The sequence below is a fragment of the Manis pentadactyla genome, chromosome 11 (genome assembly GCF_030020395.1).
Source record: "Manis pentadactyla isolate mManPen7 chromosome 11, mManPen7.hap1, whole genome shotgun sequence".
NCBI classification, from domain to species: Eukaryota; Metazoa; Chordata; class Mammalia; order Pholidota; family Manidae; genus Manis; species Manis pentadactyla.
Window position 1 is genome coordinate 28,569,658 of NC_080029.1, and position 26,639 is coordinate 28,596,296.

General features: G+C 35.5%; 1 protein-coding gene across 9 annotated transcripts in view; it reads left to right on the top strand.

Annotated features, from left to right (window-relative positions):
- NUMB (NUMB endocytic adaptor protein) overlaps positions 1 to 26,639 on the top strand; it is a 219,509-nt gene that overhangs the window by 101,988 nt on the left and 90,882 nt on the right. For 7 of the 9 annotated variants that reach the window (XM_036913268.2, XM_036913276.2, XM_036913273.2 and 4 more), the window contains one exon: positions 21,098 to 21,182. The exons of the other annotated variants lie outside the window; for them this stretch is intronic. The gene's annotated coding sequence lies outside the window, so the exon portion shown is untranslated. The remainder of the gene's footprint in view (positions 1 to 21,097; positions 21,183 to 26,639) is intronic. 9 annotated transcript variants of the gene reach the window in all.

Genomic DNA, 26,639 nt, shown 5'->3' on the forward strand with positions numbered 1-26,639 from the left:
TTGTGTCCCTTGCCGGAGGAGATGCATTCAGGAATCATTTATATTGTTTTTATAATTATAGTCCCAGAGTGAAAGAGGTAATAATCTTCCCCATAGTATCAGGAAAAAAATTCCCGGTAACACTTTGGGTTTCATTGCTGAATTACCTATATAAATGATTCTCAGAGTGCCATCCCTGGACCAGTATCATCAGCATCCTCTGGGAACTGGTTAGCAATGTAAATTCTGAAGCCTTTCCCAGACTACTGAATCTTGCAGAAACCTTGGGGGCCCAGTCATCTGTGCTTTAAGAAGCCTTCCTAGTGATTTTAATGTATAAAGCTCGAGAATCACTGATCTCTATCATCAGTGCTTAAAGTTGTCTGAAATAGAAAAGAGAAGGTCTTTAGGCTTCCCTGGACCCAATTCTAACATTGTGTGGGGTCTCCCCACACAACACCCAGAAATTCTTGGACAACAGCAGGGTGTCCAGGAGTTCAACTCAATTCTGACACTGTCTATCCAGGGATAGCGTCAGATTCCACAGGTTAAGGGTTCAGTCTACAAGACTGCTCCCCACTCCCCACTTTAGAGGCTAGTCTCAAACTCCAGGTTGTTACCTATGTTTTTGACCAACTGGTTATAGATTGGGGCCTACTCCTTAGGTTTGATTAATTTTCTAGTGTGGCCCACAGAACTCAGAGAAACACATTTACCAGTCTTAAAGGGTACGAATCAGCAGCTAGATGAAGATATACATAGGGCAAGGTCCTGAACAAAGGAGCTTCTGTCCTCTTGGAGCTTGGGGCCTGGCTTGGAAGCATTCTGGGTCCCCAAATATGGAAGCTCCCCAAAATAAAACCTGTCTCTTGGGTTTTTATGGAGGCTTGATATCATAGTCATGATTGACTCTGATTACATAGTCATTGGCCATTGGCTGATTCAACCCCCTTCCCTGGAGATTTTGGCAGTGGGGGTGTGTGGGGAGGGAGACTGAAAGTTCTAGCCCTCTAATCACACGGTTGGTCCTTCTGGCCACCAGCCCCCACCCCTTGGTAGCATCCAAAAGTCACTTTCACTAATAACAAGACACCCATTTTACCTTTATAGTTCTGAAGCATTTTCAGAAACTGTGGATGAAGACCAAATACATCTGAGAAGTATATTTTGACCAAATACATATGTCTTATAAATTATTATATCATAGAAGGAATCTTCGTCGCTTCAATAATTAGTGGTTTTATTACTTTCCCTAATGAGGACAGCTAAAAATGATTTTTTTAAATGTAAATTTCTGCAAGATTACTGTCTATACAGTTCATTTCAAGAATTTCACTTCTTTTATGGCGACGACTTTCTCTAATTTTTTTTTTTTTTTTTTTTATTGAAGGGTAGTTGACAACAGTATTGCATTACATTAGTTTCAGGTGTACAACACAGTGATTCAACATTTGTATACATGATAATTCTAGGTACCAGGTATCACCATACCAAGTTGTTACAATATTTTGACTATATTCCTTATGCTATACATTACATCCCGGTTACTTATTTATTTTACAATTGGAAGTGTGTTTATATATATATATATATATATATATATATATATATATTTTGTGAGGGCATCTCTCATATTTATTGATCAAATAGTTGTTAACCACAATAAATTTCTGTATAGGGGGGTCAATACTCAATGCACAATCATTAATCCACCCCAAGCCTAATTTTCGTCAGTCTCCAATCTTCTGATGCATAACGAACAAATTCTTACATGGAGTACAAATTCTTACATAACGAATAAGTTACATAGTGAACAGTACAAAGGCAGTCATCACAGAAACTTTCGGTTTTGCTCATGCATTATGAACTATAAACAGTCAGTTCAAATATGAATACTCATTTGGTTTTTATACTTGATTTATATGTGGATACCACATTTCTCTCTTTATTATTATTATTTTTAATAAAATGCTGAAGTGGTAGGTAGATACAAGATAAAGGTAGAAAACATAGTTTAGTGTTGTAAGAGAGCAAATGTAGATGATCAGGTGTGTGCCTGTAGACTATGTGTTAATCCGAGCTAGACGAGGGCAATAAAACATCCACGTATGCAGAAGATTTCTCTCAGAACAGGGGGGGTGAGGTTCTAAGCCTCACCTCTGTTGATCCCCAATTTCTCACCTGATGGCCCCCCTGCGACTGTGCCTGTCTTAGGTTGTTCCTCCCTTGAGGAATCTTACCCGTCTCTGGCTAACCAGTCATCTTCCGGGGCCATACAGGGAAATGTAAAGTTGGTAAGTGAGAGAGAAGCCTTACTGTTTGAAAAGGTTAGCTTTTTACTTCTTTGCATATTTATGCCCTGTGGCTTCTATGCCCAGCATTTGTCTTGAGGTATCTTTACCACTTGGAAGAATTATGATACTCGGTAAATTTGATATGAGGCACGAATTCTATTTAAGGGTTGTAATTAGGAAGGAAGAAGAAAAGCTATAGAAGTAGCAGGCGGAAGAAAACATGGGAAGATTGATTATTTCTTTGACATATCTTCTTGTAGAGTAACTTCAGCATGTATAGGTTTTAAACTACTAATTAAATTGCGCACACACATTAACATAATAGGAGTATAGTTACATAACCAAAGCATACCTGTAATAACCAGCCATCTCCAGTGAAACCAAGAAAACCAGGTAGGCACCTTAGGCATTTGTGAAAACTTATCTATGATATGGTGGATATTGTCCGACTGAACTTAAACAGTCTGAGAGAATTCAGATAAACTAAAACAACCCATTCCTGGGGACTGTTCATATCCCATATGTTCTTTTAACGATAAATAGTCTGTGGTTGTAAGATTTTGGAGTGCTACAATTTGCACTTCTCCTAATTCTTGGTTGAGTTCCAACAGTATAGATCCAGTCCAATTTTTGTTTTACTGTATGCACAGGCCAGCTTAGATATCTCCTTCTTCATTCCCATGGCAAGTCCAGGAACTGGTGGGATGAGTGCATCTACATCTGTGACAGTGCGTGGATCTTTGTTGGAGTTTTTTTTTTTGCTGATCATCTTCTGTCATGAGTCTTCCCGAGAGTGCTGATGTTGGAAGTTCTTTTTCATATCGTATCTTAGTTCATTTTTGGGGTAGCCAAATTAGGCTTTGATCCTCTGTATAAACACAAACAGACCCTTTGCCTACACTTTTATATGCCCTTTATATCATTGTGTAGAACTCATTAGAGGTCACCACATAGGAACTGCTTTTTTTTTTTTTTTTAATCATTAATCTACACTTACATGACGAATACTTTGTTTACTAGGCTCTCCCCTGTACCAGGTCCCCCCTATATACTCCTTTACAGTCACTGTCCATCAACGTAGCAAACTGTTGTAGAATCACAACTTGTCTTCTCTGTGTTGTACAGCCCTCCCCTTTCTCCCACCCCGCTATGGATGCTAATCTTAATACCCCTTTTTTCTGCCCCCCCTTATCCCTCCCTACCCACCCATCCTCCCCAGTCCCTTTCCCTTTGGTACCTGTTAGTCCATTCTTGAGTTCTGTGATTCTGCTGCTGTTCTGTTCCTTCAGTTTTCCTTTGTTCTTATATTCCACAGATGAGTGAAATCATTTGGTATTTCTCTTTCTCTGCTTGGCTTGTTTCACTGAGCATAATACCCTCCAGCTCCATCCATGTTGCTGCAAATGTTAGGATTTCCCTTTTCTTATGGCTGAGTAGTATTCCATTGTGTATCTGTACCACATCTTCTTTATCCATTCATCTATCGATTGACATTTAGGTTGCTTCCAATTCTTGGCTATTGTAAATAGTGCTGCGATAAACATAGGGATGCATTGGTCTTTCTCATACTTGATTGCTGCATTCTTAGGGTAAATTCCTAGGAGTGCAATTCCTGGGTCAAATGGTATGTCTGTTTTGAGCATTTTGATGTACCTCCATAGTACTTTCCACAATGGTTGAACAAGTTTACATTCCCACCAGCAGTGTAGGAGGGTTCCCCTTTCTCCACAGCCTCGCCAACATTTGTTGTTGTTTGTCTTTTGGATGGCAGCCATCCTTACTGGTGTGAGGTGATACCTCATTGTAGTTTTAATTTGCATTTCTCTGATAATTAGTGATGTGGAGCATCTTTTCATGTGTCTGTTGGCCATCTGTATTTCTTTTTTGGAGAACCGTCTGTTCAGTTCCTTTGCCCATTTTTTAATCGGGTTATTTGTTTTTTGTTTGTTGAGGCGTGTGAGCTCTTTATATATTCTGGACGTCAAGCCTTTATCGGATGTGTCATTTTCAAAGATATTCTCCCATACTGTAGGGTTCCTTTTTGTTCTATTGATGGTGTCTTTTGCTGTACAGAAGCTTTTCAGCTTAATATAGTCCCACTTGTTCATTTTTTCTGTTGTTTTCCTTGCCCGGGGAGATATGTTCAAGAAGAGGTCACTCATGTTTATGTCTAAGAGGTTTTCGCCTATGTTTTCTTCCAAGAGTTTAATGGTTTCGTGGCTTACATTCAGGTCTTTGATCCATTTTGAGTTTACTTTTGTATATGGGGTTAGACAATGGTCCAGTTTCATTCTCCTACATGTAGCTGTCCAGTTTTGCCAGCACCATCTGTTGAAGGGACTGTCATTTCGCCATTGTATGTCCATGGCTCCTTTATCAAATATTAATTGACCATATATGTCTGGGTTAATGTCTGGATTGTCTAGTCTGTTCCATTGGTCTGTGGCTCTGCTCTTTTGCCAGTACCAAATTGTCTTGATTACTATGGCTTTATAATAGAGCTTGAAGTTGGGGAGTGAGATCCCCCCTACTTTATTCTTCTTTCTCAGGATTGCTTTGGCTATTCGGGGTCTTTGGTGTTTCCATATGAATTTTTGAATTATTTGTTCCAGTTCATTGAAGAATGTTGCTGGTAGTTTCATAGGGATTGCATCAAATCTGTATATTGCTTTGGGCAGGATGGCCATTGTGACGATATTAATTCTTCCTATCCATGAGCATGGGATGCCTTTCCATCTGTTAGTGTCCCCTTTAATTTCTTTTAAGAGTGACTTGTAGTTTTCAGAATATAAGTCTTTCACTTCTTTGGTTAGGTTTATTCCTAGGTATTTTTTTTTTTTTGATGCAATTGTGAATGGAGTTGTTTTCCTGATTTCTCTTTCTGTTGGTTCATTGTTGGTATATAGGAAAGCTACAGATTTCTGTGTGTTGATTTTGTATCCTGCAACTTTGCTGTATTCCGATATCAGTTCTAGTAGTTCTGGGGTGGAGTCTTTAGGGTTTTTTATGTACAGTATCATGTCATCTGCAAATAGTGACAGTTTGACTTCTTCTTTGCCAATCTGGATTCCTTGTATTTTTTTGTTTTGTCTGATTGCCGTGGCTAGGACCTCCAGTACTATGTTAAATAACAGTGGGGAGAGTGGGCATCCCTGTCTAGTTCCCGATCTCAGCGGAAATGCTTTCAGCTTCTCGCTATTCAATATAATGTTGGCTGTGGGTTTTTCATAGATGGCCTTTATTATGTTGAGGTACTTGCCCTCTATTCCCATTTTGCTGAGAGTTTTTATCATGAATGGATGTTGAACTTTGTCAAATGCTTTTTCAGCATCTATGGAGATGATCATGTGGTTTTTGTCTTTCTTTTTGTTGATGTGGTGGATGATATTGATGGACTTTCGAATGTTGTGCCATCCTTGCATCCCTGGGATGAATCCCACTTGGTCATGGTGTACGATGGTTTTGATGTATTTTTGAATTCGGTTTGCTAAAATTTTGTTGAGTATTTTTGCGTCTACGTTCATCAGGGATATTGGTCTGTAGTTTTCTTTTTTGGTGGTGTCTTTGCCTGGTTTTGGTATTAGGGTGATGTTAGCTTCATAGAATGAGTTTGGGAGTATCCCCTCCTCTTCTATTTCTTAGAAAACTTTAAGGAGAATGGGAATTATGTCTTCCCTGTATGTCTGATAAAATTCCGAGGTAAATCCATCTGGCCCGGGGGTTTTGTTCTTTGGTAGTTTTTTGATTACCGCTTCAGTTTCGTTGCTGGTAATTGGTCTGTTTAGATTTTCTGTTTCTTTTTGGGTCAGTCTTGGAAGGTTGTATTTTTCTAGGAAGTTGTCCATTTCTCCTAGGTTTCCCAGCTTGTTAGCATATTGGTTTTCATAGTAGTCTCTAATAATTCTTTGTATTTCTGCAGGGTCCGTCGTGATTTTTCCTTTCTCATTTCTGATACTGTTGATTTGTGTTGACTCTCTTTTCCTCTTAATAAGTCTGGCTAGAGGCTTATCTATTTTATTTTCTCGAAGAACCAGCTCTTGGTTTCATTGATTTTTGCTATTGTTTTATTCTTCTCAATTTTATTTATTTCTTCTCTGATCTTTATTATGTCCCTCCTTCTGCTGACCTTAGGCCTCATTTGTTCTTCTTTTTCCAATTTCGATAGTTGTGACATTAGACCGTTCATTTGGGATTGCTCTTCCTTTTTTAAATATGCTTGGATTGCTATATACTTTCCTCTTAAGACTGCTTTTGCTGTGTCCCACAGAAGTTGGGGCTTAGTGTTGTTGTTGTCATTTGTTTCCATATATTGCTGGATCTCCATTTTGATTTGGTCATTGATCCATTGATTATTTAGGAGCGTGTTGTTTAGCCTCCATGTGTTTGTGAGCCTTTTTGCTTTCTTTGAACAGTTTATTTCTAGTTTAATGCCTTTGTGGTCTGAAAAGTTGGTTGGTAGGGTTTCAATCTTTTGGAATTTACTGAGGCTCTTTTTGTGTCCTAGTATGTGGTCTATTCTGGAGAATGTTCCATGTGCACTTGAGAAGAATGTGTATCCTGTTGCTTTTGGATGTAGAGTTCTGTAGATGTCTATTAGGTCCATCTGTTCTAGTGTGTTGTTCAGTGCCTCTGTGTCCTTACTTATTTTCTGTCTGGTGGATCTGTCCTTTGGAGTGAGTGGTGTGTTGAAGTCTCCTAGAATGAATGCATTGCATTCTATTTCCTCCTTTAGTTCTATTAATATTTGTTTCAGGTATGTTGGTGCTCCTGTATTGGGTGCATATATATTTATAATGGTTATATCCTCTTGATGGACTGAGCCTTTTATCATTATGTAGTGTCCTTCTTTGTCTTTTGTTACTTTCTTTATTTTGAAGTCTTTTTTGTCTGATACCAGAATTGCAACACCTGCTTTCTTCTCTCTGTTGTTTGCTTGAAATATCTTTTTCCATCCCTTGACTTTAAGTCTGTGCGCGTCTTTGGGTTTGAGGTGATTCTCTTGTAAGCAGCATATGGATGGATCTTGCTGTTTTATCCATTCTATTACTCTGTGTCTTTTGATTGGTGCATTCCGTCCATTTACATTTAGGGTGATTATTGAAAGGTATGAATTTATTGCCATTGCAGGCTTTAAGTTTGTGGTTACCAAAGGTTTAGGGTTAGCTTCTTTACTATCTTACTGTCTAACTTAACTCGCTTATTGAGCTATTGTAAACACTGTCTGATGATTCTTTATTTCTCTCCCTTCTTATTCCTCCTCCTCCATTCTTCATATGTTGGGTGTTTTGTTGTGTGCTCTTTTTAGGAGTGCTCCCATCTAGAGCAGTCCCTGTAGGATGCCCTGTAGAGGTGGTTTGTGGGAGGCAAATTCCCTCAACTTTTGCTTGTCTGGGAATTGTTTAATCCCTCCTTCATATTTAAATGATATTCGTGCTGGATACAGTAGTCTTGGTTCGAGGCCCTTCTGTTTCATTGCATTAAGTATATCATGCCATTCTCTTCTGGCCTGTAGGGTTTCTGTTGAGAAGTCTGATGATAGCCTGATGGGTTTTCCTTTGTAGGTAACCTTTTTTTCTCTCTGGCTGCCTTTAATACTTTGTCCTTGTCTTTGATCTTTGCCATTTTAATTATTATGTGTCTTGGTGTTGCCCTCCTTGGATCCCTTGTCATGGGAGTTCTGTGTACCTCTGTGGTCTGAGAGGCCATTTCTTCCCCTAGTTTGGGGAAATTTTCAGCAATTATTTCTTCAAAGACATTTTCTATCCCCTTTTCTCTCTCTACTTCTTCTGGAATACCTATGATTCTTATATTGTTCCTTTTCATTTGGTCACTCAGCTCTCTTAAAATTCTTTCATTCCTGGAGATCCTTTTATCTCTCTCTGCATCAGCTTCTCTGCGTTCCTGTTCTCTGTTTTCTAGTCCATTAATGGTCTCTTGCATCTCGTCCATTCTGTTTTGAAGTCCTTCCAGAGCTTGTTTTATTTCTGAATTCTCCTTCCTTAGTTCTTGCATATTTCTCTGCAAGTCCATCAGCATGGTTATGACTTTTGTTTTGAATTCTTTTTCAGGAATACTGGCTAAGTCTATCTCCCCAGATTCCTTCTCAGGGGAAGATGTAGCAGATGCCGAGGCTGTCTGGGTTAGTCTTGTCTGGATCATATTTTTTTGCCTTTTCATGTTGACAGGTGCTATTGACTGTCAGCTGGGAGGGCCAAAATTTTCACTTGCTACTGGCCTTTCTTTACTGGGGCAACTGCGACCCCTAGTGGCTTGTGTTGGGTAATTGCGTGTAGAGTGGGTCTTTGTGTCTTGCCTGGCCGGAAGGGAGAAATTTCCCTTTCTGTGGGCGGAATTTGTCTCAGGCTGCTTCTCTGCTTTCGCAGTGCCCGGTGGGGTAATGGATGGGGGGGCTGCTTGACTGTTTGCCTCCGTGAGGGGTCTCAGAGCTGTTGCCCAGGGGGTTAGTGCACCCGGTTTTCCCTGTAATTTCCAGCTGCTGTACTGTGACCTGGGTTGTTTCCGTCAAGCTGTTAAGTCCCTGTCCCTTTAAGACTTTCAAAAAGCCCCCGCTTTTCTTTGTCACAGGGGCATCAGCTTCGGCACCCGCTCAGAGGTCTTACTCCCTGTTCCCCCAGTATCCAGGGCCCCCTGGGCACGTACTGTGTCTGCGCTCTGGCCCGGATGGCTGGGGCTGGGTGTTCGGCAGTCCTGTGCTCCGTCTCCCTCCTGCTCTGCCTATTCTTCTCCCACCGGGAGCTGGGGGAGGGGCGCTCGGGTCCCGCCGGGCCGGGGCTTGTATCTTACCCCTTTCACCAGTCGCTGGGTTCTCGCTGGTGTAGCTGCAGTCTGGCCACTGTCCTGCGTCTTCTGGTCTCTCTTTTAGGGCTAGTTGTGTTTGTTGTATTTTCAAAAGTATATATGTTTTTGGGAGGAGATTCCCACTGTCCTACTCACGCCGCCATGTTGTCTCCGCCTCTAATTTTTTTTTAATGATGCATTGTCATCAAGAAAAGAGGAAAGCAAAGTAGCATTTTTTGCATGCCATCTGTTTACCAGTCAGACCAAAGATGTTTGTTTGTGGTGCTTTAATCCCTCGCATAGTGCTACAAAATCCATCATGGTTTTGTATCCCCTTTGTTGCTGAAAAGAAAACTGAGACCAAGAAAGATTTTTAAAGTTACCTAATAAATAGAAAAGTGAAATTTGAATGTAGATATTCAATAAGTACTTTATAGAGGGAAGGCCTACTTTATGCTGGGACTTGTGAATATTAAGACTACAAAAATATTTAAGACCTAGTTTTCATCCTTAAGGAATTCAGTCCCATAAAAAAGGCAGATAGTACAGGTTAATGACTCCTATAAGGAAGATACCTAAAGAATGATTTGACAAACCGTAGAGGGACTTTGCTTTGGACAATTGGGGAAGGCTTCAAAGAAGGATGTGATGTTTGATGTTTGAATAGGTAACATTCAAAAAATTCCTTTGACAAACACAAAATCTCATTCTACTTTCATGTTCAATGAAATTTCAAAATAAATTAATTACTGTTTCTAAAAGAAAATCAAACCAATGATAACTAAAATATTTTTCTAATTATATTTGCCTTCTATCCTAATATTCTAATGTGTTCTTAAAGGAGGGGCTTATTTTATTTAGCACTTAATAATTTTAAAACTACATTGAATGCCATGGTTTAGATGTGCTATAATTTTTTCATCTGGTCCCTAATTTTTTTTTATATTTTAGTTTACAATGTTTACTATTATAAATGGTACTATAATAACTTTTTATTGTATCATTAATATACAATCACCAGAGCAACATTGTGGTTACTAGATTTCCCCCATTTTCAAGTCTCCACCACATACCCCGTTACAGTTACTGTCCATCGGTGTAGTAAGATGCTATAGAGTCACTACTTGTCTTCTCTGTGCTATACTGCCTTCCCCATGCCCCGCCTCCCCCTGTTATGTGCGCTAATCATAATGCCCCTTTTTCCACCTTATCCCTCCCTTCCCACCCCCCCCAGCCCCCAGTCCCTTTCCCTTTGGTAACTGTTAGTCCATTCTTGGGTTCTGTGAGTCTGCTGCTGTTTTGTTCCTTCAGTTTTTGCTTTGTTCTTATACTCTACAGATGAGGGAAATCATTTGGTACTTGTCTTTCTCTGCCTGGCTTATTTCACTGAGCATAATACCCTCTAGCTCCAACCATGTTGTTGCAAATGGTAGGATTTGTTTTCTTCTTATGGCTGAATAATATTCCATTGTGTATATGTACCACATCTTCTTTATCCATTCATCTACTGATGGACACTTAGATTGCTTCCATTTCTTGGCTATTGTAAATAGTGCTGTGATAAACATAGGGGTGCATACGTCCTGCATTCCTAGGGTAAATTCCTAGGAGTGGAATTCCTGGGTCAAATTGTATTTCTATTTTGAGTTTTTTTGAGGAACCTCCATACTTGAACTAATTTACATTCCCCCCAGCAGTGTACGAGGGTTCCCATTATGGTGACCATTTTTTAACATTCATCTTTGTATATTTGTATTATGCCTTTAGTATAGTTCCTATAAATAGAATTGTGAATCAAATATTTTTATTACAGATTTATTTATCTTTTTTATCTATTATTGTCTTTTGCTCTTTTTTGGTTTTAAAATGCTCTTTGTATGTTATGTCTTCATAAAAGGTTATATTACAGAGATTTTTGATTCATTTGTTTTCACTTTTGTTAATAAGTAGTTTTAACTAATTTAACTAATTTTCAATTTTAACTAATAAGTACTTAAAGCATACATTATTTCTGATGGTATTTTGTCATGTAAGCCTATAGAGTAAGGTGATACACATAATCACTGTGTGTCTGATAATATAATTTAAAGTAGTGTATTGGAGAGGAAAGAATATCAGTGGAAATCTTGAACAGTGAGATTGCTCATATGATTTTACAGTTGTTTTATCACATATGTATTTCCCAAACCATAAGAACAGTATTAGCTTTAAGCTTTGCCCACCCTATAAAAGGAGAAGGTATATATAAAATGGAGGCCAGACACATTATGTGAGATATTTTAAAGTCATACAGTTTGAATGTGGCAGTCAGGTTTTTGGTACAGGTCCTACTTCAAGTCTAATATTCTATCACTATATTACAGCACTAAAGGAGCTTGGTATACAGAGCAAGAGAACTATAGTACAAAAAAGTATATATGCAGTATCAAACCATCTATTATTTTTTGTCATGATACCATAGTCTTTTTTTTTTTTTCCTTTAAACATGCCTTTGAATTCCACTCCCTGTCCCGGGAGTGGAATTCAAAGACAAGTTAATGGGGGACATTAGAATGAAATTCTAAATGAACAGAAGGATGTGAAAAAGTAAAATGTTCTTAAATGTATTTTTTAGAAATGCAGTAAAACTATGTAAAAACAAGAAAAAGTGAAATGATGCACACATACAAAATGATGGATGAATTTAGTGGAGAGAGGCAGGAGGTTAAGGCGATAGGGAGCATGTGGTTGCTTTTTAAACATTTGGAGCTTTTGTTTTGGGTGATAAATTCTCAGATGCTTATTTTATTAAAAATGAGTAAATAAATAATGTACCATACATGACTCAATATGAAAAAATTAAAAATAAGAAAAATAAATGAACAGAAGAATGGATTCTGATATGGATAGAATACTGATAATCAAAGAGAAAATTCCAGAACTGATAGTATATAGAGCTAGAAGAATTAGGTCTATGGGAGACAGATAATGGATATAGGGAGACAAAAACGGAAATACAAAGATTGGAGAATAGAAATTTTATTAGTTCAGTGGGTTTTTTTGTCATCCTTAGGTAGACTTCTTTTAAGGTGGTTATTGGTCTTAAGGATGGAGCTGATTTTGGACACACATACACACATATACACACCTCTGTAATTTGAGTTTTATTAATGGGCTGTTCTTAGCTTACTAGCTCCAGAATGATTCCAGGGTTCACAAAGGTATCCTAGTCATCTTGTAGACTAAAATTAAATTCTGGGACTGAGTTAGAAATTGAACTAATGGATAGAAATAAGATGGTCCATGTAGCAAATTAGCTACCCTGTTATCTTCAACCGCTTTATGTATAATGATGGTTTGGGTGGTTTTCTTGGTCTTGAAAATGATCTCATCTCAGTTCCTTACTGTATTCAGCCAACTTTATGATATTTTGTCAAAGAGTAAATACATTCAAAAACAATGTAATAAAAGATTAAGAACTTGTTAATTGGTCATGGTGATGGGAATTTTTTCTATTAATAATTATAATTTTCACATTCAGATGTAAATTTTTTTACTCATTTAAATTTTATTTTATCTATTTTTAGTATTAGTGGAGAAGTGGCTAGCTTCTTGACTGAGAGGAACTCCTTAAACTAAGGATATAAAAACTCTAGCAGGGCATTTATTTAAATTCTTCAGATGAACATGAATGAATTTCACCTTTTTTTCTGGAATTTGTATCATATCTCGAATTTTCTGTATATCTAAATATTTTGCTTCTAACAGTAGGTGCAGTATAGTAAAGTGCATGTCAGCATATTTTATAGCAATGTGAATATCGGTCACAATGCATTATTTTTTCATGTAACTTTTCTTAGTGAGTTAAATGTGTTCTGTAATCACATCAGCTAATGATTTGGCCTACAAGATTTATGCATTGTTCTTACAGGATTTGTCAAAATTCTTGGGATTTTTCTGAAAAACAAATCCAGTAAATATAGTTATTTCAACTTTTCTTTCACTTTGAAACACTGTTCTTAAATGAGGATATTAATCTTGCCTCTGCAGGAATTTTTGATCTGGTATGAAATAAATTAACTGTTTGAATGTGTACTTGTCAAGTTTCTTCTTTATGATTTGGTTTACAAATTGTTAAAAATGTAAAATCGTGTTCTCAGACCCACAAGAGAGAGGTAATACTGATTTTTAAAAGAAATAACAATAATTTAATTATGTATAAATATTTATTCTAATGAACTATTAAATTTGCTTTCTCCTATAATACAGTCATTGAAAGTCAAGTTATTTCTGACTAAAAATATTTCCTCATGAAGAAGTTATATCTTACAAGGGAAAGGTTTTCCAGAATTTTAGTTTTAGTGATAAGATTTCTTTTATTAGAATTCTTGATAGATTTCTATCTATCATTTGATAGATTGAATGAATCCTTTCATTGCCTTTCCTTCAATTTGTAATCTCAGTGATTAGAATTGGGCTGAGCATGTATCAGAGTCTCAAAATCTTTGTGGATTGCTAGATATAAAGGACCTTTAAAATCTTTAGATGTCACTGTACAGAACATGAACTGGAATTTTCATTATTTCTCTTTTGTTTTTCTGTCAGAATTTCCTGGTAGTACTCAGTTAAGACTCGGATTTTCTTCCAGAGATCAGGCAGCCTGTTCTTCCCATAGAGTTACTCAGTCTTTTTTTTTTCTTTGTGATCTAGTGAGAAAACCTATTTTCAAAATACCTATTAGAGCAGAAAACTGACCTACTTAATGATGACATGATTTAAAAACTTTGTGAATTGTAACATCATAGGATCACATTCTTCCTTCTATGGTGGGTGGGATGGGGGACGAGAAGAAGATAAAAAGGATAGTGAACCAACTGCTGTAAGGAAGGAAATAATGCAGTAAAGGAATATTTAATTACCTGAAATGTTTTCAGGAAAAGCTATTCGTGTGGTGCAATTTGAAGGCCTCTAAAATCCAGAAGTTTTCAAATCACTTTATACTTTAAAAAAAATAAAAAAGGAAATTCCTATGGCTTTCATGCTAATAATCTTGAAAAACGTCTAGTTAAAGTTGTCAGGCAGCATTTCATGAATGATTGGTTTTTTTGCAGAATATGTTATCACTATTAAAAATTCTTTACCCAGTTTATTGTTTTATCAGTGTACTACATCTCATAATTTATAGATATTGAAACAAAAAAGAATGTTTGGAAGATTTATTTGTAGCAAGTGACTATGGGACTTAACTCATGTTTCCTTTTTCCAGCCATATTTTCACTACTTTCCATTATCTCTAGCATCCGAATTTTAGGGCTGTGCTGTCCAATACAGAAGCAATTAGCCATATGTGGCCATTAAAATTTAAATTAATTAAAATTGAATAAATTAAAAACTCAGTTCCTTTGTCAAATTAGCCACATTACAAGTGCTTACTACTCAAATATGGCTAGTGGCTGCTATATTGGATAATGCAGATATAGAACATTTTCATCACTGTAGAAAGTTCTGTGGATAGGATTGTTATAAAGGCTGCCACATTCTGTCATGTTTTACTTCAGCATTTCCCAGCCTTGGCACTGTTGACATTTTGGGCTGGATAATTATCTGTTGTGGAGCCCTTGTTGGATGTTCAGCAGCATCTCTGACTTCTATTCACTAGATGCCAGTAACATCCATCCAACTGTGACAATGAAAAATGTCTCCAGACATTGCCAGATGTGTCTTGGGGAGCAAAATCAATCTTGTTTGAGAACCACTGAGCTACGTACATACATTAGTTCTGTATCAGCTAATTTTGCCTTATAAAAAGCTTAGTCACTTAAAGTAAGTAATTCAGTAGCTTGTGATTCTATGGATTGACAGTTTGCTTTGGGCTGTATTAGTTTTTTTGGTCTTTTGGTGGTTTGTCTGGGACCACATCGCCTCACTCAAGTTTGTTGGTTGGCAGGTTTTTGGCCAGTGTCAGGGTGGGAGTTTGGTTTACCCAGTGGTACTGGGTTCAGAGAGTAGCAAGAGAGGAACAAATCCCAATGTGAAAGCACTTTTCAAGTCTCTGCTGTATCACATTTTCTAATTACCACTGGCCAGAGAAGATCATATGGCCAAGCCCAAATTCAAGAGACAGAGAAATAGGTTCCATCTCTCCATAGGAATAGTAGCAAAGTCACGTTGTAAAGGGGTATGCAGAAGGAATGGGAGGAGTTATTGTGGTCAGTTTTGCATGGTCTACTGTCATTATATTCTGGACAGTATAAGGACCTTACAGCCCTTTGATTCCATTTATCATTTTCCCTCTTATTGTTGTTTTTGCTTTGTTTACATTTAACTATTATTTTAAATAATCCATAGTTATTCAATTTTACTCACATATTTCCTCTTTCTAGTACTCTTGATTCTTTCCTATTTTACCATGCTTCCACCTGAGATTATTTTCTTTCTTCATTTATAATTCCTTTCTTTTAGTGTGGTGTCTACTGGTAGTGAATTTTTTGGTTTTGTCTTCATTTTTGAAGGTTATTTTCATTGGACATAGAATTCCAGGTTGGCAGTTATTTTCTTTCAGCATTTTAAATATATCATCCCATTTGATTCCATTGTTTTTAATAGAGAAACAGTGTCTTTGGTTTTCGTCAGTTTTTAATACTTCTAGGTGGTTTTCCTGATGCTTGAGTTTCATGAAAGACCCTCTTGAATTGATACCTTGATGTCTTTGGAATATTTCCTCTGTTACTGCTTTTGAACCACTCTTTTACCTACTTTCCTCTGGTAATTTAAATATCTGTATATTAGATCTTTATCTGAATCCCATATGTCTGTCATGTACTTTTCTGTATTTTCCATCTTTTTTTTTTTTTCCTGTCTTTCTTCTGGCTATTTTCTATTTACCTGTTTTCTAGTTCATTTAGTGTCCAGTCTGCTGTTATGGGCATCTATTTTATTATTAATTCATGTTGTCTTTTTTTAGTTCTAGAATATCAAATTAATTATTTTTCATTTGTTTTTATAGATTCCAGTTCTTTGGTGAAATTCTCAACTTGTCATCTATTTTCCTGAACATATTAATCACAGTTATTTTAAAGTCTGTGTCTGATAATTATAATATCCAAAGCCCCTTTTGGTCTTTTTTCAGTTGTCTGCTTTTCCTCCTGGCTTTCAGTCATTTGGTCCTGTCTCCTAGCATTCCTGGTAATTTCAAAAATGAATGTCAGACATGGTGTATAAGAAATTCTGGAGGCCCTTGATTATGATACTGTTCTTGAGGAAAGATTTAATTTTCTTCTAGTTAAAAGTAGGAGCGGATGACCTTGATCCAATACAGGCTTGAGATGACTTGAGGCTTTGTTTTAGTCTTCTTAGGGCTCATTTAAACCCAGTTTCCACTATTCCAAGACTGTTGTCCTTCAGAGGTATCAGTGGAATCCTGGGATGTTTGCCAGGAACTTGGCAGGCTCTGAACTGTGATTTTCCTTTTCCTAGCACTGTGAGACTACCAATATTCTGCTTACCTTTTCTACTTTAAAATGGGCACTTTGCTTGGTTTTTTGGCCTCTTGCCCCCACACAGGTTAGTATTCAGTAAATAGCCTCAAGACAAAAGCAGTACAGGATGTCCAGACTCACTGTTCTCTGGTTGCTTTTTCTCTAGAGTCTTAGTCCCTCAAATCCTGCCTGTCTTGATAAGCCCTGTGCTCTAATTTCTTTCTCTTGTAGCCCTGTGAGACTGCCAAAAGTTTTAGTCTGCATCTAGTTGCCTCAGGAGGAAAAAATATGGGAGAATGCCAGACTTAACTCTGCAGTTCCTTTTTCTCTGGTATTTTGTTTTCTCACATCCTGGCTGCCTTCTTTGTTTATTTATTTGTTTTTCAATCCAGTTTTTATAGTTTTTCTTGCCAGGAGAATTGGTCTCATACAGTTAACTCTATAATAATTTGTATGGATGTCTGTAGTTATTATTAAATCATTTATTAAATTATAATTTATCAAAATAAACCTATTAAAAACAGTTTAAGCATATATTAATTGTTACAGTGAATTTGACATATGAGGATCCTGCCCTCATGCAGGTTTTATTCTTGTAGGAAAGAGAGATATTAAGAACACATTTATTTATATTGTGATAAATAATATAGGAGAAGTACAGGGTGTTATGAACTTACTATAAAGATTTAGATGAGGGAGTCAAGGAGAGCTGCTTTGAGAAACATATTTGAGCAGAGCTCTAAAGGATAAATAGAACTAACTTAGAGAAAAATAAGAAGTTGTTAGAACTATGGATTAGAGACCTTAGGTCTAGAAAAGTACCTATCCTTAATTGGTTCTCAATTTATAATCTTTGCATGAATAGATATATTTTCTTTTAAGTAGCTGTGTAATTTACTTAGGTTCAATAGTTTGTCTCTCCCACTACTAGAATTTAAGTCCCACGAATGTATTTTTCGCTGAAGCACCTAAAACAGTGCCTGGGATAACATAGACACTTGGTAAATATTTGTCAAGTAAGTTGGATGAATAAAATCTCAGGCTGAAGCCCAATATATTATACCAATAAAAGCATAGCAGCTTTAAATTAAGGCCAGGGACCTGGTAGAGTCCTACCTACTGGGTCTGCCCTCATCCACCCTGTAGCATCTCTCTAAGTAGCACAGTGTGAAAACTGTCTTACAAGTAATGGTATGAGGTTGCTGGAGAAGGGTTCATTATTTCATTTTACTTTTCTGTGTCTAGAAACAGTAATTCCCAGAAAACACCTGGGCCTGAGTGGGTTGGAGGTGGATACATCTAGTTGGCTACAGAAAGGCTCATTTCTCATGGGAAATACACTTTCTAAACTATAAAGCTCTCTTACAACTTTTAGTTGAGAGAGAACAGCTGGTAGCAGTGCAGATGCTGTCAATTCAGAATATCAGAGAATATTGTCATGTCAGCATTTTAGATGTTAAAACAAAATCAGAAAATAAAGTTAGTAAAGGTGGGGATAAAACCCTAAAACATACACAGAAATAAATGAACCTGTGTTTCAAATGAATAACCTGAGCATACTGTAGGGGAGAGGTAAAGTAATCAAGGTAATATTTAAGCATAGTGTACTTCAAAGTCAAGATAAAAGAACTATAAACAAATAGTGAACCCTAGTTTATAGGCTGGTTTTTGGTAATAGTAAGGATTAGCAATTTTAAAGCTATTTTCTGTCTATTCTAGAATTGAACAAGGGAATAAGTGTCTGAGGATAATGAGAGCCAGGTTTTTCATTGTTGGAAAAGGGAGTTTTATATATGGAAGAAAAGCTGGAATGAACCCTGTGATGTTGGATTTAAATTGGAGATTATGAACTCATGGTTTTAAATATTTGTTTATATAAAAATAAGAAATATGCATGTATACACTCATATATATTTATTTAATAGGCATATGCATATATATCTATGTGCATACATATATGCCTGTATGTGTGTATGTGTATTCTGGCTTTGTTCATTAAGGTCTAAAAGCAGTTACTTTTTCCATAACTATGAATATACCTAACTCCCATATGTTGGTTTCTGAACTATTCTCCACTAAAAGGAAACCAGAGATCATTGGAGAAATGGCCTATCCCAGGAAAAATTGGATCAGGGAAAGTACAAAACGAGCCTGGAACATAATTATTCTTTTAGAAAGTAAGAAGGTAGTCAAAGAATAATGGGATCATGTCAAAAGGAATGAGAACCAGTTGGGAGAAACATTCACTGGCCAAATAAATAATGATAGTTAAGAGATTATAACCCACTGAAAAAATAAGGCACTAATGGTCTTGGTCTGTATAAATATAAGAAATGAATGAATAAATAACTATGGGGGAGAAGGGTAAATTCTTCCTTAAAATGGCAAATAAATGTAGAACTGTTAGAGGTAGAAAATGAGCACTTAGGGACAATTAAAATACCACTTTAACACAAGTATCATGTACAGGTACAAAACTATTGAATAATAGTTTGAAGAGGAATATGATATTTACATAGCCTCAAGATAGTTCCTTACAAAGTACTTACTTATTACAGAAACAAAAACAGTAACTTTATCATGGAGAAACTTGGCAGATACCCCTTCACCAGAAGATCAAAGTTAATATCACTGATAATGGAGCCCACTAGCTTCTTGTTGATCCTGATAAGATGTATTGAGGACCCAGCAGTGCTTTTTGATGTTCTTACCAAAAATGCATAGCCTGAATTTAAATATGAGAGACCTACCATCAGACAAGCCTGAATTGGGGGACATTCTACAAAATAACTGGTCTGTATTCTTTAAAAATATGTTTTAAGAGACTAAGGAACTGTTCCAGATGATAGGAGTCCAAAGAGACATTACTGCTAAATGCAGTGTGTGGTCCAAAAAATTAGATTTTGGACTGGAAAAATCAGTAGCTTTAAAGACATTTTTAAGGCAATTGATGACTTTTAAAGATGGATTGTAATTATATAATAGAAATTTTAACATTGATGAATGCTGATTTGGTATGTCTTTAACTCACTTTCACATATTCAGAAAAAATGTGTTAGAATGACAAAGCAAATGGGATAAAATGTGAACAACTGATATTACTTGCACGTATGTAAAGAAAAGTTACCTAAAAATTTCCAAATTCAGTCTTTTCATATATCTGAGCTATAATTAAACCAACTTGACCTTACTATTTATAGAATTCATAAAAAAGGACAAAAAGTTCTCATCACTTAGAGCAAGTAAAATAGTGAAAGGAAATGCTGATCAGGTAGAAACATTTCAAATTGTTAGATACAAAGCAGAAGTCCTGATTTTTTTGTTTGTTTGTTTGGAGTTCTGTCATGGCTTAGTAATCTTGAGTACTTCATGTCCTATATCACTTTCCTTAAACATTTATAAAGTAGATATTTTAAGAATTTCCAAAACATTTCCTGTGTAATAAGATTTTTTAGAAAAGGGTGCTTTGTAAAAATTAGATGACCTTTGTTATATATAGATAGATACTTTTACAGATTTATTAAGAAATTTGGAGGCCATTTTTGCAATTATTTGTTAAAGGAATATTTTGGAGAGGTGGAAATTCTTTAATAAATTTAAAAAATTCTTTAATAGATTTAATGAATCTTTGAGCTGTAATGAATACATGGTCATTTTAATGATTTTTATGTAATAAGTCACTAATAATTAGTATAATATTATTAGACTGCCAACATTCATAAAAATTGACAATAGTATTGATGAGCTGTTTAACAAAATTATCCTACAGGATTTTAGTAAAATATTATTTTTACTTTTCCTTTGTAAAAAAGATTTTTATGTTGTATTGCTAAAATCACCCCCTTCAAAGAAGCTGCTAACCATATCACAAATAGACGTATTACTGGTAAATGCAATTATTGATAGAAATGTGCTTATTTATTGCAAAATTATTTGACTGAGATTTTAAAAGTCAGCAATCATGAGAGTTTAATTTGTTCTGACTACTCAAATGCAAGGTATAAGTGGACATGATCATTCTTCAATGGTAACAATAGTTCAGCTACTTTGATGTCATGCCTATTTCTTCTGTTTTTCTCTTATAATAATTCCTTCCTACCAGTGCCAGGAATCACTCCTTCTTGACATAGCTCTTCCTGTTTTGGGACCCTTGAACACTACTAGTCTTAGAAAGAATATGTGAGAAATGGGATTTGTGGAAGTTGTTGTCAACAAACAACAATGTCTTATCTGTTTGTCTTTCTCTGTGTATATACAGCATTCTGTATTTCAAAGATTCAGTCATTTACCTTTAGGCATGTGGATTTTATCTAGGGGAATTATTTATTAAGAATTAGAGGAGATTGTGGTTGTACAGTAGTGTGGATCTTATAGTTAATTGCTGTGGTGGTTTGGAGTGGTCATCTTCATTATATCATTATAATAAAGTCCTGTTTTCTGGGGAAAATTGAGAGCCTCCTCTTTTTACCTTGTGTACTCGTGTTTTGTTTGGCGTTACCATATCCATGTAATGTAGCACTATGTTACTAACAACAATTTTGTGAGATTTTTATTATTCTCATTTTACAGATGAGGAAACTGAGGCTTGGTGAAGTTATGAAACTTGTTCAAAGTCACACAGCTTGTAAAGGGCACAGCCAAGATTCAGAGCCAGGTCTGTCCAACTTCAAAACTCTTAATCATGGCCATGAAACTTTGGAATAGCTGTGAAGTTCAACGTATGATAAGTTGTATTTATATTAATGTTGCTTAACTGTTGTTTAATTTTTACTGATATATTTTTTAATAGTGAGGCTTTTTTGTCCATAATAATTTTATGTATTTTCTAAGTGTTGGGAAAAGAAGGGTGACATAGTAATTGAAGGTCTAGACTCTGGAGACAGATCACCTAGGTATGAACTCCTCAGCTTCTCCACTTAGTTGTGTGACATTGGGAAAGTTACCTAACTTTTCTGTACCTCAGTTTTCCTATCTGTAAAATGGTGATATTGTATTATTATCCACCTGATATGGTTGTTGTGAAGATTAAATAAATTATTTAATATATACAGAGTATTTATAACAGAACCAGGTACACAGTAAACATTCAATAATTGTTAATTATTATCACCTCCTAGCAACCAGTAAAACAGATGGTCATTATTTCTAATTCTTCATTAGGAAATTGGGTAAAATAAAGTTTAAGCAGCAATGTATCACAAAACTTACATAAATCAAAATTAAATTTGAGTAAGAAAATTGTACATTTGATCAAGTTCATATCTATCTGTTGAACAGCAAACTGGGCAGTTGCTTATAGGTCTCACAGGTATAAGGGTAATATATGTTTGAGAAACACACTTAAGTCCACTAGAGATACACTTTGAGCCCAATATGATAATTGTATTTTGAATGTGTTTTGTTTGTTTTCCTCTTGTAAATGCAGTTTGTATTCAGAATAAATGTTTACATTTTTTTGGTGGCTTTTAAGGAAACAGTGTTTTGGCAGTTTTCACAGATAATTATCAAGAACCAAAACTTTGTATGTTATGTAAAATGTTGGCAACATTTCATCACTTGCAGAAGTGGTTAGCAGAACTTACACTGTAGTGAATGTGCACACTGATGGACCTTTGAGCCAGTGGAACCACAGCACATTCAAGTGGAACTCAGCCATGTACTGATTGTGCTCTTTACTCATACTTGTTCATTGTGGCTCTCAGAATTGGGAAGTGCCATATGAACTAGTCGTACAATTTAGTTAAAGTAAAATACCTGTGATTAATGGCTAAAAAGTTTGTATCAATTGCAAAAATATTTGCAGATAGGAGTAATTTGAGTCAAGTTATGTAAAAATTAAAAAAGCTATCATTTAAAAATGGGACTTTCCTTTTATATAAACCCAAGATCTCTATAGCTTTTAATCTACACATGCATTTAATTTATTTTCCTTTTATGATATTCAGTCTTCCTATCCTTGAATGGTACATCTTCCTAGTTATTTAGATATTTAAAAATACCTTTCAATAAAACTTTTTTCCATAAATATCTCTCATCTTCTCTTAGATTTTAATTATTAGATACCTTATTTCTTGTTAGCATTACAAATGGTATGTTTTTCTTTCCATTTTTTATTTGCTGATACAAGCTTTTTTGGTATATAGATCTATGTTCAGTCACTTTACTAAATTATTTTATTAAAGTACTGTGAATAAAATTGTGTCTTCCTTTCCAATGCTTACACCTTTTCTTTTTCTTGCCTTTCTATGTCAGGACTTCCAGTACATTATTCAGTACAGGTGTTAATAATGGGCATTCTTCCGTTGCACTACTTTTTTAAAAGGAAGTTTTCCTATGTTTCACCATTAAGAATAATGTTTGCTATAGATTTTTGATATTCTTTAGGTTAAAGACATTTCTTTTGCTTTTTGGTTAAGCTATTTTTGTGTGTGAAGAATGAGTATTGAATTTTATCACTTTTCCTGCATTTATGAGATGATCATATGGTTGTCCTCCCTTATTCTGATAAGGTGGTGGGTGATATTTATAGATTTCCTGATGCTGAATTACCCTTGCATTGCTGGAATGAACCCAATTTCATCATGATGCTCTTTTTTAATATACAGTTGGATTTAGTTTATTAGTATTTCATTTAGGATTTTTACACCATGTTCATGGGTGAAATTGGCCCATAATTTTTATGTTTTATGTTATTCTTATTTGATTTTTGTATTCAGATTTATGTCAGCCTCAAAGAATGAGTTGGGAACTAGTCTTTTTCCCCCCTTCTGAAAGGATTTATATAAGATCAGAATGATCTGTTTCTTCAAAGTTTAGTTGAACTTCTGTTCAACTGTCTGGGCTTAGCATTTTGTGGGGAGGTGTGTGGGCTTATTTTTAGGGGGAGGTATGTATTCAATTTTCTGAATGATTTTATTTAGGGTTTCTGGTTCTAGTTAGGTTTTTTTTCTTTTTTTAGGAATCCATCCATTTTGTGAATTTTTAAAGTATTTGGCATAAAGTTGTTCAGATCATTCTTTGTTATCTTTTAAATTTCTACTAAGTATTTTCTGTTTTTTATTCCTAATATTTTTGTGCCTTCTTTTTCCTTCTTGGGAAGTGTGTATTCAGTTTTCTAAATGGTTTTTATTTAAGATTTCTGTTTCTAGTTAGATCAGTCTTTAGAAAGCTTTTTTCCTTTTTTAGGAATCCATTTTGTCTGAATTTTTGTCTCTGGCATAAAGTTGTTCAAATCATTCTTTTGTTATCTTCTAAAGTTCTTTGCTAAATATTTATCTCCTTTTTATTCCCAATATTTTTTGTGCCTTCTGTCTTTTTTTCTTCATCAGTCTTGCTGGAGGTTTTCTATATTTTCTTAGCCTTATCAGAAAAACATCATTGATTTATGACCTTTCTCCTTCCTACACTTTTTCAGTGAAAAGCCAAATATAATGTAAGGACAGTGGAGTCTCCCAGTTTCCAGAGACAGGATTTCATTAGGCCTTAAGAGCAGCTGGAACAAGGGGCACACAACACTGCTAGGACCTTAATTCTGCCTCTTTCCTTTATGAGTCTGTATTTCTTGTTATCAACTGGCTTTTCTACTTTTCTGTCTACATGACAAAAATATGGTGACAGTGAACTGCTGAATTTGATGTTCATTCCAACTTTGTATGTTCTTGATTCCTCCAGGGATTTCAGATTTTTTCATCTGAATTTCTTTCTTTCTGAAAATATTTTTCTTTAGAATTCTCTTTAATGAGACTTTCTTTAGTAAACTCAGGCTTTTTTGTCTGAAAGTATCTTTATCATCCTCATTCTTAATAGATATTTCATTATTATAAAACTATGGATTAGCAGCTATTTTTTTAGCCATTGGAAGAAATAATTCCACTCTCTTTTGGTCTCCATTGTTGCTGTCCAGTTGAGTGAATCTGTCTTTTACCTTTGGCTGCTTTTGAGCTCTTTGTTTACTTCTCCAGTTTCATATGCTGTGCCTAGGTATAGATTTCTTCTTATTTAACCTGTGTGAGATTTTGAATGTTAGCTGCTTATTTTCCCTGGGAAAAGTATTTTTATCTATTCTTTGAGATCCAAGAAAGAAATGCATTGCCTTAAGAGGATGTACCTTCCCTCCCTCCACCTCCCCAGATGCCTTCAGACTAGCTTGTTGATTAAATTAATCCTTTGAGGTTTGGACCACCCAAATGGGGTGAATTTGAGTTGTGAATATGTGTGCGGGCCTGCTTGTCTTTACAACTGCTTAGGAATCCTTGTTCTCTTCTGCATCAGAAAGACAGATTTCCTTGTAGTCCTTTGGGAATGAGATGTGGGAATGGGTGGACTGGGCTTACTTCAGGTTCACTTTTTACCTGAGGAGGATGCTTTTGCAGGGGTCTCAGCTTTATGAAGAAAGGTTCTTCTATTAGATTTTCTATGTTGGGTAGGTCTTGAACTTTGGCTTCTGTTCTCTCCCAAGAAATCATCAAAACTGAAGCTCAACTTTGTGAGTTAGGCAGATGTCTACAGGATAAAAACAGTTTCATTATGCCACTTACCTCTTTGAGTTTCTGTTTTCTTATAGGTTTTTGGTCTGGCTATTCCTTTACCATCCTGTCAGCTCTTCAGTGCTTTTAATATTTTTTGAAATAAAATTTTATTCTTCAGTTTTAGTTATTCTCAATGAAAGAATTGGATGACTAATCTAACCTAATGTGTTACTGGAAGTGGTATTTTATTCTAATTTGGGGGAGTTTTTTTTTTCTTTTCCTGATGCTTCCAGATAGATGTTTCACTCACCAATTATTAGTCGTATTTTCTAATATAAGCATTTAAAGCTGTACATTTATAAGTAGCTTATGAGGTTTGAAATGGAACGTTTTTACTCTATTAACTGTATGTGTTTAAGATTTTTAATATGCTATCATGGTTTTCAGTTATGTGTGCCTCTTTAAGCCATAACCATTATGATCCACAAGTCAATTAGGAATTTTGAAGTATGTGGATTTTAAAAGATTTATCTTCCTGTTATATTTAACTTATCTTTTAAAAAAACAAGATTTTCAGTTCGGATTACAAAGGAAGATTCAACTATGGGCTGTATACAAGAGATATACAAAGTGATTTAGAAAAGCTAAAAATAAAGGGATAGGTGAAGATACACAAAGCAAATGGAAACAATAAGAAAGCAAGGGTTGCTTTGTGACCACTATTTTCAGTGGCTTTCTCTCTCTACTTCCTAGTAACAGACTTTATGAACAATCAATATTCCATATCATTGAGATTTTTTGAGGTTCTTGGAAGACTCAATTTTGTGTTAATCATAAAACGATAATTTTCTTTTTCTTACTATTTCTCCCTTCCCCTTCTTTTCCTTTTCTTCTTTCCCATCATCTTTTCCTCACATTTTAACATCTCTAAAACTAGGATACATCCCTCATATTGAGATGCATTTTACTATTGATGATATTTGACAATGAAAATTAATTTTGGCAGCAAATTTTTCCTTTCTTAGTGGAATATAAAATAATGACGTATCTTGCAGTTGATCATATCTTAGCTTTGATGAAATACACATTTTTACATAAATACCATGATTTCATCCCACCCCATCATCTACTTGAAGTGCTCCCTTTTTGTCTCTCCTGTCCTATGCTTATATCATTCAAGACCTCAAAGGAGGAAATAATCTTTATTTTCCCATCCTGGTTCCACTTCTTCCAGCACCTTGCACAAGGCTTTGTTAGATACAGGGTTTTATTTAATTAACAATTAAGGGAAGGATGTAAGTGTACAGGCCGTGACATATTATATTAGTGACCAATTTTTTAGCTTTTTGGTGAGAGGAGAGTAATACCTACATTAGTTAATATTATTTTAGATATAAAAAAGTACCTATGTATGCTTTCTATATTAAGAAAGAATTTATTGGATGGATGCTTAGTCATCTGATGATATTCCAGAAAGGGTTTAACCAATGAAACAAAAAAGTAATTACAAATCATAAAGCAATGTAAGGAAATGAAAAGAGTAGTACAATAAAGAATTATAGAGAATAGTATTTGGGAAGAGAGGAAAAAAAAAGACCTCATCAATGAGATAACATTTAGGTTGAGATTTGAAGTATCAATGG